Below are 14,702 nucleotides of genomic sequence, written 5' to 3'. Positions count from 1 at the left end.
CAGCCTGATGGAATCCAGTGAAGTGACTAGATGAGCTTCAAAAAAAAATGTTTGAGCTCATTTCTTAACCAAGTTCACAATATAAATGCTAGATCTTTTGTCTCTTCTGCCATATTCCAACTACTGGTTTAACTGCGCAGTTGCTATAAGTACCTAGTAGATTGGTTTTATAGTTACACTTATATATATCAAATTAGTGCTGTTTTCTCCCCTGCAAACTTGGGATTTTAATTTAGATTCTGCTCTTAGCTGAAGACCAGCATTTAATGTCTCTTTAATCTACAGTACAGTCTCTTAACTAAATGTCATTTCACACCTTCTTGATTCTCCAATAAGGTGTTCTTGCCTTACTACTCTCTAAAAAGCATTGTTGTAGGAACTTACAGCATCATTAGTTTCTATGCTTAAACATGGGAAATGATATATAAGAACTAAGCTTTATCATTCTTAATGTTTTCATATGCTTGCAGGGAACTGAAAGTCCACAGGGGATAGAAATAAAAATGGAAATATAGTAACATTTTACTAATATAACAGTGGCTATGAGAGAATGAATGTTATGCTCCTGAGCCCAGGGAATGCTCTTGAAGGAAAAGACTGACTCACCTGGAATCAGAAACCAGAAAGCACCTGCATGCGTTATCTGGACACAAAAGAAAAGGCTGGACACCCTCACTATGCCTTATATCTCTGAACTAGAATCCCAGGACATGAGACTACCTCTTTGATAACATCAACTCAGATGTACCAGGCTCTATGATGAGGGTGGGAGGGGGAGAGGTGTGTGTTAGTTGGGTATTGGATGTGAGTCCTTGTGTGTCTTGTCACACAGTGAGGGATTGGTGGTGGGGTAAGACTGCTGGTAAGAAATGCATGAGTGCAAGGATGCATATTCATCCACAACCACTCTAGTCAGTGACTGCAGCATGCTATTCCTCCTTTTTCCTGTGGAATGGGCTGCTGGTCTTCTCCTCCAATTTGAATGCAATGGCACAGTGACATCTGTACAGATTTTTATATATATAAATGTAAATCTGTATATATATATATACATATATGAGTCTCTGAATCAGAGCTGTAGGCATCAGGCAGTTGCACTTTGTATTTACTCTAGGCCTGATGGAATAAAGTATTAAAATGACTGATAAGTTTTCTGTTATGGTTTTTAAAGAAAAGTTAGATATTCTGGGTGGCAGTGCGGGAAGTTTATTTACTTCAGTAATTTAAAACCTAATGACTTTCATGGTTAATCCTGTTTCCTTTGCTGCTGCTTTATCTCTTTTGATAATGATGTAAGCTTGAATGCAAGTGTGAAGGGCATAAGTTTATACCTGGAAAATCACCAAGGTACTCTATTTGATCATGCAGATCTGTCTCACAAAGACCTGAAACATTGTGAGGGCCTATGTGCTACATTTATTCCAGTGACAACATCCATTTCTTTCCTGATGCTCTCATTGAAAATGAAAATTGCCTGTTTCCTAGTCCTAGAAATACATAATTTCCTGTATATTTCTTCCCCTTACTTATTTCAATCCCTTCTAATCTAGCTCAGCATTATATGTATCAGCACTGGTGACAACTCAAGGAAGTGAATTTAGAGTGGTTCGCTGCACTGAAGGCCTGACTCCTTCACTGTTGACATCAGAGACAAAATTCAATGATTTCATTAGTACACGGAATCTGCTAAATAACTAAAGTCAGAATACAGAGAATGAAAATGGTCAAACTTTTGGAAGAAATGATTCAAGATACTTGATTACAAATTTAGAAGAAAGTCATAAGAGGAATACAGAACTCTGGAGAAAACTGTTGTTCTTCAGTAGATGTATCCTGATTTCCCAGCAAGTGTTCTCAGTGAAATACTGGTGGGATGAAGAGTTCCTTCATGTTTCACTATTCTCTTTGGCTCATGAATGTCAAGGGCAGTTTGTGTTTCTTTCTGGGAATGAAATGTCCTCAGAAGTAGCTGGGCCATATGACACAACCATGACTCATTTCTTGATTCAGCTGAGTTCAGAAAGAATAATAGAAGAGGACAGATAAAGCTTGGGCACGAAACAGCTCACAATTTCAGGTGGTTTGTTTGCTCTCTAAATGAAGTGGGCAAAATTCTGAATCTCAAAGAAAAAGTAGACTATGATAGCAACTTACACAAACACTGCAAAGTCAAAATTTCTCTGTAAAGCTGTCACTCAGAGGAAAAAAAATAATTTTTCACCCACTTAATAACTTGCATGTAAGTGAATAGAATTCCAATTTTTTTGTATTGTGTTGCTTCTCTATTGAATTAAGTCTTTGTCCTATTTAAAAGCCCCATCTTGTTCTCTCAATCTCTAAAGCAGTTATTCAGCAGTCGACCAACACAACAGAATTCGTCCATGCTGAATGTTCTTTTCCATTTTTGTGTTGTATCCTAGGCTCTTATTATAATGGCACTGCTATCAGAACTATAGACAAAAGCGTCAATATTTTTATGCCAACCCCTGTTTTATTAGTAGATGTTTGTAACAAGACCATTCTAATTTGTATAATCAAGATGAAGCTAAATACACTTATTCTCCATCCTGACAATAATTTTCTCTAAAAGTATGCTTTATTTGCTCAATCACTTTTAAAGATGGACAACCAAATGCTAAAAAAGCACTGAAGTTGGAAACACTATGTTGCTGCTCCTCAGGTAAGAAGGGACAAGAAAAAACATAAGAGACCGTGTAGATATTTAACTCATGTTTTGACACAACACACTGGAGACCAGGGAAATCCTTGTCATGGCTGAAAGAATTACTTGTCTCCAGGATGTTTATTTTGACCTTGGTCTGCAAAGCAAGAGGCTATTCGTAGCCACGGATGTATTTATCTTTCATTTAAATAAATGCGTATGCAATTTGTATTTTACATTGTACACTACTTTGGGGCTTGGGTTTTGTTCATTTTTTCCCCCTTTTTCCTCCTGATGAGTGCATAGAACATTAATGACAATTGTGTCTATATCATGTCTATTTTCAGGAAAAGTGTTTGCTACTGACCATGGCTATGAGTGTGAAGGGAAAAGATAAGCTTGTAGGAAGCATTGCCTCATTTACATACTATTTTTAGCACAGACCAATTCTTTCATCTTTGTAATGACTTCACTTCTTGCACAAGGTGAATTAAAAATAGAACTTGTTTCTCCCTTGGTAGTATATGGCAATGAACTGTACTGCAGATGTCCAACTTTCAGATCTGTTGAGTTTTGAAGTCTGGAGCTCTTGACATTTACAGACCTCACAGGCTCTCTTAAAATAGTCTTGAAAATCCAACTAACGACCCAAAGATTGCTTAAATTCCACTTACTACTAGGGTAGATTTTCCTAGAACCAGGTATATCTTTCAATTCTGAAATCAGTAGCCCAGGGTAAATCATTAGCATAGTTTTAGCTTACAGTGATGCCTACAGATGTGAGCATAACAGTGAGGGCTACAAAAGAACTGTCGTCTGCCCTCTCTTCTGTTTCCTTGTCCCTTGCCTGCACTCACTACTCCTGTACCCACTAGGTTAGATGGGTTTTGCCCTTTCCTGTGCGTGGATTTATCTACTAACCAGAGGCAGATAGCTACATTTCTGCTGACTTTGTTTTTTCTTGAGCCAGTGAGCTGAGTCTGTTCAGATAAGCTCTGATGGTAAATGATGGGCACACACATCCAGGAGCATCAAGACAGAAGAAAAGGGGGTGTGTGAATATTTAGGGAGGAACTCCCCTTTCTTCTGTTGTGAGACTGTCTCGAACTATTTCAATGAGCTGTACCCTGTGTAATCAGCAATATAGCAAAAGCATAACTGCTGCCATTTCCCCTACATGCTGTGCCAGAATTGAGGTTCAGTGATCTTTCTGTAACCAGTATTTGAAATATTTTCTTGCTCAACATCATAGTTCATAGCCTGCTTGTGAAACTGACTTGTTGGTATTGCCTCCCAGGGGAGCTCTGGGGCAGTCTGATTATCATCGTGCCGTGCAAGCTGCACGATACAGCTGGTGCTGCTCCTGGACCCATATAGCTTAGCATCTCTTATAGGCAGCTTGTTATAAAACACTCAAATGGCTGCTCAAATCCTTGAGCTGGAGGAGCACATAGACCTCCCAGATGAATTCTTCACTGTTGTTTTTTTTCAGTGGGCAGAAGAGGAGGGGGCTTATGCATGAAATTTCAGTCCTGGAAAAATGCACACCAGGTGAAATTTGCATTTATTCATATTTTTCATCTGAATTTTGCACTAAAAATCCCCAAATGAATAGGAGTATCAACCTCTGTTCACAGTCCTGCTCTTTTTGCCTTCCCATGGTAGTAAATTTGACTCCTACTAATGGCAGGTGAAACTGCTCTTCATGGAATAAGAGACTGTTTAAAATCTTTAGCTCCTTTCTTGATGGATTGGTGCAGCCATTTGTGAATGCATAAGTTCCATTTACATTTTTAATTCATAACTCCATGCAATTTTTTACTATATGCCGTTGCTTTACCACAAGTAAATAAATAAATAAATCCCTCATTTTGGTAGGCTGATAAGAGTGAATCATCCCAGTCTTATCCTGTTCCCCTGATGATGCCAGTAACCCTTTTCTGCACCTATTGTTATATGACCTCATTTTCTTGGTCATGGATATCTGAAAATGTACCTCACTTTCTGGATGACAATTTCCCAGAATTATAGTTCCCATAAAATTAGGAAACAACTTTAAAACATGAAAACTTTCCTATTTCTGCCTTTATTAAGGTCACAGGAACCCATATTTAGACATTAGTTCTGAAATACATCTCAGTGTCAGTTCGTGAAGATATATATTCAGCAATATAGACACAATCTTTTTTTCCCTATTTTGTTCCTTTTTTTCCTAAACGACGAACTCTGAGTTTGTTCATGGGTTCATGCAGTAAAACACTGATCTGCAGTAATTTGTGATTTCGGTTAGTTTATTCCAACCAGAGCCCACCGTTCTGTCTTTGGCTTCCTATTGCTCAGTGAGGGTATCGTGTTTTGTCCCTTCCCAAGAAACCGATTACAAGTGCAGAGTGCAGCACCTTTAATGTGATCAAAGGTCCTGGTTGCTTGTTATGGGCTTGACAGTGCAAAACATTACCAAAATACCAAACAGAATTGGTAGTATCTTTAATGCCTTACCTTTTACACTGGTGTTTGTTTATTTTGTGTTTATCAACATTTCCAGTTGTCTCATACAATCTTCTTTAATGCTTAGTGTCTCAGTAAATATGATTTTCTTTCAAGAAGTTATGGTCTCTCTTTTAAGTTAACATTCAGTGACAGTATTTAACTGTTCATTGCTGCTCGGTAAATCCAATCAATCAAGTACTGTCTCTATTCTGTCATTGTACTTTCTTCCAGTGAAAAGTTTGAGGATACATTATTTTTGGGTCAAAAAATTCAGAATATAAACTCTGCAGAAACAGCTAATTGATTGACATAGTGGAATGCTCTGTAATAGTAGAATTTTTCCCAGGAAAAAATCTTCTACTTCTAAAATCACAAAACACATAAATTTAAAATAAACACCAAAATAAAAAAGGATAAGTAAAGGAATTAGGTTAATTATCACACAATTACAATAATGGAAAGATAAAAACTAATCAGACATGGAGAACAGCTTGTATAACCATTAATCAGGCTATGGTAAACCATTCCTTAACTCTGACTTAAGAGATCCATCATGGGATTCATAGCAGCCAGTTAACTAATGCTTAAACAACTCCACAGTAATTTAAAGCTTTGGCAAATGGCATCACTCAACCAAGCCATCACTCTCAGTTCCAACAGTTATTTTTAACTGGTATGAAGTTATGCTAACTCTCTCCGCCCTTTCCCTGCCTAAACTGCAAAGGCTAATAAGTCTTCACTGGCTGTCCTTTAACTGAAGTCCAGGCAGATGACATTGACTCTTTGTTAGTTTTCCTGGAAAAAAAAAAATCTCAACTGAAGACCAGTATCAAATGAATTTGGAACAATCTCCCTTGGCTGAAGCTGCATTTAATCTCTTTACAAAGATATAAATATTTATATTATTTTCTCACCTTCAATTATTTTTATTTTAAATGTTTTTAAAAAAATTGTGTATTATTAAGACCAGTCTAACAGCTGGTAGCTATCCAACTAATTTTTTTCTGCATCCTCACTGACTAATAATCAGCCAAACTAGGTGAAGGAGGCAAGTTACATAAGAGTGGTAAAAAGTTGACTAAAGTGAACATGTCCCTGGTAAGTGTTGAAGAGATAGTGGCAGGCAGGAGTGAGGCTACTGCTGGAGCATTACATGGCTGGAAAAAATGGCTGTATATTTGTTTAGTATTTTTACTTCTAACCTGAGCATCAAGAGTGGGAACAAACTAAAAACTATGCTGGTGACACAAACCTAGGTGGCACTGCCTTTGTAGAGGAGGATGAATATATGTGGAACAGCTGAATAACTGAGGATTGAAGTAAAAAGAAATGGATGAAATTTAATAGTACAAAGTTCAAGGTCATGCAGTTACAGTCCAACAAGAATTTCTGCCAAGAACTGTAACCTATATTTTGGAAACAGCTGAAGAGAAGGAAAAGGCTTGAGGCTACTGTCTGGCTATAGGTGAGTAGGAAAATGGAATTCCTTCTGTGTTTTTTTTTGGCAGTAATGCCTCTTTCTGGGCGTCTCTTCCCACATCTCACAAGGCACACATTCCTGTCTCCGGGCCACAGATTACTGCCTTCTCTCTCGTTGCTGATGCAACAGGATCACCCAACTGGGATCACTCTGCAAAGTACACAATGGGAAAAAAAGAGAGGTTGGAAGCTGTTTGAAGTGAAGTAAGTGCATAACGTCCAGTGCATATATGGAGCACACGCTGTGGTGGCTGTTGTGCACAGTCCTGGTAAAACATGAGCAAGAAAGATTAAGGTAAAGTGGAAGAGGTGCATGGGAAGACTAAGAGACGTTTTTGGGGCACACAGCTCTTGTCTTAGTAGAAGACATAAAAACTTCCTGGCTAGTTTCGCTTAGCAAAACAGAGCTCCAGAAAGCCTTCATTGCCATAAATGTATGGGAGCACAAGGGAAAGGATAGATAAAATGAAGAGAAAAACTACTTAAACATTTGGAAAATGCTACTGTGACATCAGACAGATTCAAAGCAGAAATTATTTAACACAGGTATATTTTGCCCTGTGAATCAGAATCAGGTTTCTCACCACTAGATCAGTAAATTGGGGAGCTCTAGTCTAGAACTGTCTGGTGGAACGGAAAAACTATTACTGTCATAGTGGAGATTGATTTGCTACAAAAAGTTATTTGATATGCAGCCTGTAATGGTAGGGACATGAGTGTCTTAGGAGGCTTTCAGTCCTATGTTCCTGGGCAGTAGAAAGTGTTCTGCTGTAGGCAATATGCAGAGGACTGATCTGTAACAAGTACCTGACAAGAGCATTTGTGCTTTAAAAGTTTGGAACTGTTTTTTTGCTTTCAAATACATATATTTTTCTGCAGACGTGAAGTCCAGGGAACAAGAACTGACTGAGAAACAGCTGAAATGTTTAATATATGGCTGTTTACAAGTGACATAGGTAAATAATGACACAATAATTTTCTATAATCCATTAATTTTTAATTTTTTTTTTTCCCTAGAACATCAGGTATTTAGGAAATCTGAAAAAGCAGTCAATCTAAACAAACTCTCTTCTACAACTGACAAGGCAGCACAAAAGAGCTTACATGGAGAAAATGAGATGTCTTGCACTGATTCTGACACCCTGCTGCCTCCTTCCCAGCCCCAGCCAGTGACCAGTGTCAGTACTAATGAGGGGGAGATGGCAGTCAGTGGGCCTTGTTGTAGCTGCTCGTACTTCTTGTAGCATCACTGATGACCTCTCCAGAGCACATCTCTGAATACTCAAACTATTAGCTCATGCAGCATTTCTGGGGATTGCATTCCCAGACAATTTCCTCGGACACTGCTGCTCCTGCTAATGAGAAAGAAAGCGGTAGGCTTGGCCACCATGCCACCTGGAAAAAGGGAGGGCTGGGAAGAGGAGTTGCAGAGGAAGATGACAGTCTGGTGTTATTCCAGGAGTGCGGTATGTTAAGGGTCAGCATGTGTAATTGTCTTATTACATCTCATGATTAAAGCTTTTGAAAAAGTTAAAGATCAGTTATTGAATAGAAAAGGCTGCAAAGGAAAGAGCGTCATTCTTCATTACATAGGCTTGAGATGAGATCCAAATCAGACCTGCCACATATATTCACTCAGTTGCACATGCTTGTAGCCAGAAGAATGACAGCTTGATAACTACCTACATGTCACTCAGTCTCTTTACCCCAAATAAACTTTTGCTTCTGTGGTATACTTTGCTTCAAAGCAATGCTGACAAGGATTTATTGAATTAACCTAAATGGCTTTAAGCCCCAATTCATGCTGGTGCAGCATGTCTCTATCAGGGGTTTGCACTGGTATAACTAATTGATTTAGTTACAGATGGGAAAATTTTCTTAACAAGAGAAGGCCTAAACTGCTGGCCAGGCTGCCTTTGTTGTTTGCAAGTAATCTCCCTCAGCCTGTTGTTAGCATAAATCTGCTCTATTTTGGATTCCCGTAGAGCTAATTTACACAGGAGCCACACAGTAGCATGGTTTACATTTCTTGCTCCTTTTCAAAACGGACTGTAGGATCTTAAAGAAAAAAAGACTTTTCCTGAGTTGTCTGCATTTCTGTGAGTATTTCATTCTCTCTGTCTCAGTCGTCATGTATATGGTGGAAGAGCAATTCATTTGAAAAATGAGCTGTTTCCAATTGAGGGCAGAGTGTTCAGTTCTGCTCCTGAAGTGGCTGTGCTGGACACACAGCACCTTTTGGATCACATTTCTGATATAAAGTATTATATTAACAAATATGACAGGGGCCTCCTTTGGCTATCCTGTAATACTTGATATGAATTTTCTCTTGTTGATCTCAAGGCTAAGTTTATCTGCTACCGTGCCCATGTGGTCTCAGCTGAAAACCTGTGCACGTGTGAAACCAACATGATGAAATTCAAGTTGACGTTCACAGAAAATGCACATGTTCTCACCTGACTGAAATTAAATTGAATATGAAAACAACCTTTTGGTGGAGAATTAGATATGAGGTCCAAGTTCAGGTAAATCAAGTTTGGAAGCTTGTAATATACAGGTGTAGAAGCTGGGACAACTGCATCTTGGCCCTATTTATGTATTACACACATTTGTAACCATAATGATAAACCTTTTCTATTTATTTTAAAAGACACTGAATTAATTTTTTTTAGTCTGCTTATGTACTTTCAAATCTAATAACTTTTTCAGGGGAACAGTGCTGAAATCTGGAGACAGCGATACAACTCCAGCAATTGCTATCACTTCTCAGTGTGAACAGTGGTTTAGGAAACTTTTAATATAGGATAGTATAGAGCAGTAACAGCTCATTTGATTCTGTTTGTTACCTCTCCATAAATTGGGGGTTTGTTTGGTTTTTTTTCGTTATCAGCTTGATTCCTCTTCAGTTCCTAGTCTCTTGAATTGTTCCAGTAGTTATGAAGTAGAGGTACAACTTAACGGGCCCAAAGGATTCATATTAATTTAGGGAGTATATAAACATTACAGTCTTTGCCACAGGAAGAACAGTATTTTCCTTGAGAACATTTATGCTGTTCGTGTATTCAAATGGTATCCATTTTGCAGTCTAATCCTACAAAGAAATGGTTGGAAAGTGGGGCACTACAAAAGCTGATAAAGAGAGATTTGTAGGTGAGTTTCAACATAATAATATTTTATTTGCAAAAATCATTAACCTATGATTCTAAAACAGTTTTAAACTGTTCATAGAATTGAAAAATAAAGGGTTTTCAAAAGAAGATAAACATAGATAGGATATTTTTTACTATGCTAAATAATCTTGTTGCTGCCTTTTCACTCAAACCAATTCAAAAGAAAACACTGTTTCCATATCAAGAACAAATAATTTCATTCTCCGAAGTATATTGTTATGGCACTATACCTTTTTCCTCTTTATAGTAAAAAGGTAGACATGAATAAGTAATGTAATTTTCAAGGAGAGATGTTACTGCAGCCCAGAAATGTGAACTTTTATAATACAATTTTGCATGTTGCAAAGACTTTTGAAAATTAGCTAAGGAATAGTTGACAACTGAGAAGAAATTGGGAGGTATCTTGGCTTACTTTCCAGGCTGTGACTAAAAGTCCACATGTACCCTTTCCACACACAGTTTTCACAGTATGGTTAAATTTTTACACTGCATTTCTAAAATAATTTTTTAAAAATTGTTTCTAAATAGACTATGAAAGAACTTAAAAAAATTATTAATTTGCCAATGAAAATCTTTATATATATATATAACTCAGAATTAAATTATCTCTGCAAATTCAGTCAAAAATGATGATCACTCAAATATTATCTGGATACAAATACAGATTTTTTTCGTTGCAAGAAATGTCCTAACATTTCTAACAATGCTGATCATTTTTCAATGCTTATGTGGTTTGTAGTACAGGTTTTTCACTGTATTAGGAAGGTCTCTGCTACTTGACAAAGTGCAAGGCTTTGCTGTGCAACAGTCAGAATTCAGGCATGAAGGAGCAGAATTCATGGTAATAGGCATCGCTGTTCCTTAGAGACTAAACGATGCAGTTAGGCTCCAAGGATGGGATTTACAACAATCGCCGTGATATGGGAAAGATTTAAGGCAGGCGAGACCATAAGCCGTATTTCCATCCATCTTTCATGATACCGTGATTTTTTCAAATCTTCTGTGTCTCAGCTCTTTTTGTCTGCTCTCACTTTCTTTGTTTTTCCTGATTTCCACATTTGTTGTTTTCCTTAAACCTCTGTTTTATATATTCAGTGCTGAGCAACACAGTGAGGAGACTTTGTTCCTGTACATCTCCCACTCTTTCCCTAAGCACCAAATATTATGTTATACAGTACCGGTCTGATGTGAGTGAAGGATCAATGATCTCATGGAATCAATGGCAAATGCTGCTTTTGGATGCCCACATTTCTCACGCCCATCTTTTCTGCTTTTTTGACACAAGAAACTCCTGTCATTTCCGTAAAAAAAGGAACACTACAGTTAATTAAACAGGCACCAGAAAGCACTTGAAGAGTGAGTTTGTGCTATGATGCTTCAAACTCCTTGATGACCTTACAGTGCCTCTGTCTTTGAAATAAATTTTAGCCTCTGAGGATGTGCGGAAATGGGTGTCAATGTGTAGAAGGTTGAAGGAAACAGGAGCTAGAAGAAATCTTCCTGTTCTCTAGTGGAACACCCAAAGATGAGTTTCATGCTTTCCTAGGGCCAGGGAAGCAGAGAGGAGATGCAATGAAATCACTGAAGACATCTGTACCAGGATCTTAACTCAGGTTTTCCAAAGCCCACTGTAGTGTCTGCTCCAATTCACCGTGTTCTCACAACTTTTTGGTGCAACAGAGACTGTCACTTTTAAACTATGGGCTACAGATTTCCTAACCTATACTTCTCTGGGCACCCAAAAAAATAGCTAAATAAATGACGTATAGAACCATCATCAGAATAACAATAACATTTGTTGACTACGTGAGTCAGATATATACTGTGGAGGTCAATTTACCAAGGAGGTTATTGGTAGCTCCCATTCTGACCTACAGGCTGCACATCTAAACTGCAATGTCTCTAGCTGCTATATCAATACATGCCACATATTTTAATACACACTGTATCTTCTAGAATAACATATTGATGTGAACCATATTATATATTGCTTATGTTCTATAAAACATAATGTGAAATATACTATTTCAATAAACAAGGTAAAGTGACACTAAATGAAAAATAGAGGATTTATACTTGTTTAAAATTCACACAATGGCTGTGTCCTTGAGGAGCCAATAATGACTATATTGATAAAGATTAGTTCATAAATAAAATGAAAAGAATCCAGACACATAAAGCAAAGAGGCTAGAGAGTGGCTCGCTGGAGTCTGAACTCACCTGTCCCTTTCTTCCAAACTCAAAGTTAATGAGAGTAAACTAGGTTGGTGCTTTTTCATCACCTCTTTTCAGGTCAGTGTCAAGGACTATTAATAATCTCTCAGAACACATTTTATAGAAGAAATATCTGACCAATGTGGAAATTAAAAAGGACCCTCTTTCCACCTCAGGCATGTGTGGAGAGAGAGCACAAGAGAGCAGACCAGCTGGTCAGTAAGTGGTTGGCTGAACAGCTGATGTGAGAAGAAGTCATCACAAGAGCAAGAACAGGTCCTGGATGCCTCTGGAATGAGATGAGAAAGTAGTTTTCTTCATATACATACTCTCATCCTACGAAGACTCTTTATGTGTTAATTTCATATCAATGAGTAGCCCTACTGACTTCATTAGAACTACTTACGAGTTTAAGATTAATCACATGCTTATGTTTTCCCCTGCTGAAGATACATTTTCAGGAAAATTGTTCTTAAGAACATTTTTCACCTTACATTAATGCACTGCCTCAGATGTGAGGCATGTAATATTACTTACTGGCCACGCACAAATCACACAACAAATCACCCAGCATTGGACCTGTCTTTGTGGGAACCACATCAACACCTGGGTCTGCAGCCTTTGGCTGAAGATGCAGAAGAACACACACTGGAGCCAGGGAATAGCAAGGGGAGGAGGTGAAAGTAGCAGGAAACTGAAAAACTAATTATTTACAATAATAAAAATACCTATAGATGATAGCAGTCTAACTTCTAAGTGCCTGACTTCTGAATAGAATCTAAACCCCTCTCATATTGATATAAATTTCTTGTTGTTCTTGAACGTGTCAAGTTGAGGCAGGAAGGAGGTAACACCCAGCAGCGTGACCCCTTCCCTCCTCTGATACCCACTGCTTCATTCCAAGCGATGAATGAGCAAGTGCCTTCTTCCACTGGGGATCATAAACCTGGAATCCCTTCTCCTAACAGCAGTCTTCTGTAACTATTTCTTCAAAGAATTGACCCAGCTCTCTCTTCTCTTTTAATGTTCAGGCAGGGAGTGGTGGTTTCCTCAATTCCTATTAGAGATCAGAGCACTCGCTGAGGAAGCGAGACACCTAGGCTCAAAACCTTTCTCAGTATGAAATGGCTCAAACACACATCTCTCTAATTAGTGGGGAACGTGCAAAAAAGCCTCTTGAAATTCTTTTAGAACTTCAGGGTTTGGCTGAAAGCTCTGTAGCATACTTACCAGAGGTGGTGTGGGCTGTGCCCCCCAACAGTCACTGTATGCAGGATCCTGACTGAGTGATCTAACTAGCAGACCGGTTTGCAAGTAGGAGTTACTAAGGAGAGGTGTAGCTGGGGCTTTTAATTGCAGTGGAGTGTTTGGTGAGAGATAGGCATTCACTGTCCCAGGACAAGCACTTGCAAGCATACCTGGGAAAACAAATGCTTGGAGAGCATGCAGATGAAGTAGGGATATGCCTGATAATTCTGGATCCTTCAATAGACCTTTGGTGGGTTTAGAGTCCCAAGTTTAGAGATGTTGCTGTACCGGATCTTCCCAACATAAAGCTCAGATGGTCAGAAAAACTGGCAAAATGTATTCAAATGAAAATATTTTTTAATTTATTCCCCCCTCTTCTCCTTCTTTCATTTTTATATCCTCTTATGAATTTGAACTCTTTCACAGAATTTGTCTCTGGAGGGCTTCTCTATCTCTCCTTAGGTTCCTCAGATTTAGAGAGACACATAAAAACTATTTTAACTTCTACGCTGGGATTAATGGTTCCAGCCTGTCTAGCTGCTGGGGTAAATCAGAACAATTTCTCTCTACACCAAATACTGGTGGTTTTTCATAGACATGCTTAAGCCCCTTCATTTAATGTGACTTGCAGTACATGCTGTGTACTAGTAGCAGTTAGCTAAGGAGAGGAGGATACAAATAATGACCAAAAGGCTCAGTAAGACCCACTTTCAAATATCTTGCAACCATATCCCCAGACTGAGAGCAGATCTGCTTTGCCTATTATAAATGTTATACTATTTGGATGGACTCTTTAAATCCTGCCATTTTTTGCATTTAAAAATAAAAGGATAAACAAAAACACATCTGGTCTGCAAATGTGCATGCCATGTTTGAGCTTGATGCGATTTCTTAATAGTTGTAAACATTGAAAATCAGGGTTCATAAGGGAAATGCCTACTCAGCTGATTGTGGTGCAACTGGTGCAGCTATAACAGGCATCAGACACTCCTGGAATAGCAGATAACTGTGTATGGCTACACAGGCGTAGATGGAAAGAAAAGCCAGATGGTGTACTTAACTGCACTTAAAATGATTATGTGTGTGTCAATAATGAATGCCCAAATCGGTTTCTGCCATAAAAAAGCTATACATGCATACTAGTAGAACAAATGCAGTTCTATAGGAAAAAAAAAGTGTGGATTCCATCACTGTAACAGTGTTTATTATGGTGATCAGTTATTTTCTATTTGCTGTGGGTTTTTAAAGTCTTAAAGATTAAGTAATTTACAACACAGTAACAAAAATAAGTAAATCATAGGGGTAATTCTGACAAATAGAAAACTAATATTTATAGCCAATTTTCTTAAAAATGCAAATTACATCTGTTGCTCAGATTGCTGGGAAAAGTTGTTGGATCCTACAGTCTCAAAAATACCTACCTTCCTTGGACTTCATAA

Source organism: Pipra filicauda, unplaced genomic scaffold (genome assembly GCF_003945595.2).
Source record: "Pipra filicauda isolate LSUMZ 115617 unplaced genomic scaffold, ASM394559v2 scaffold169_size1572857_pilon, whole genome shotgun sequence".
In the NCBI taxonomy this organism is placed as follows: Eukaryota; Metazoa; Chordata; class Aves; order Passeriformes; family Pipridae; genus Pipra; species Pipra filicauda.
Note: the sequence above shows the minus strand (reverse complement) of the source record.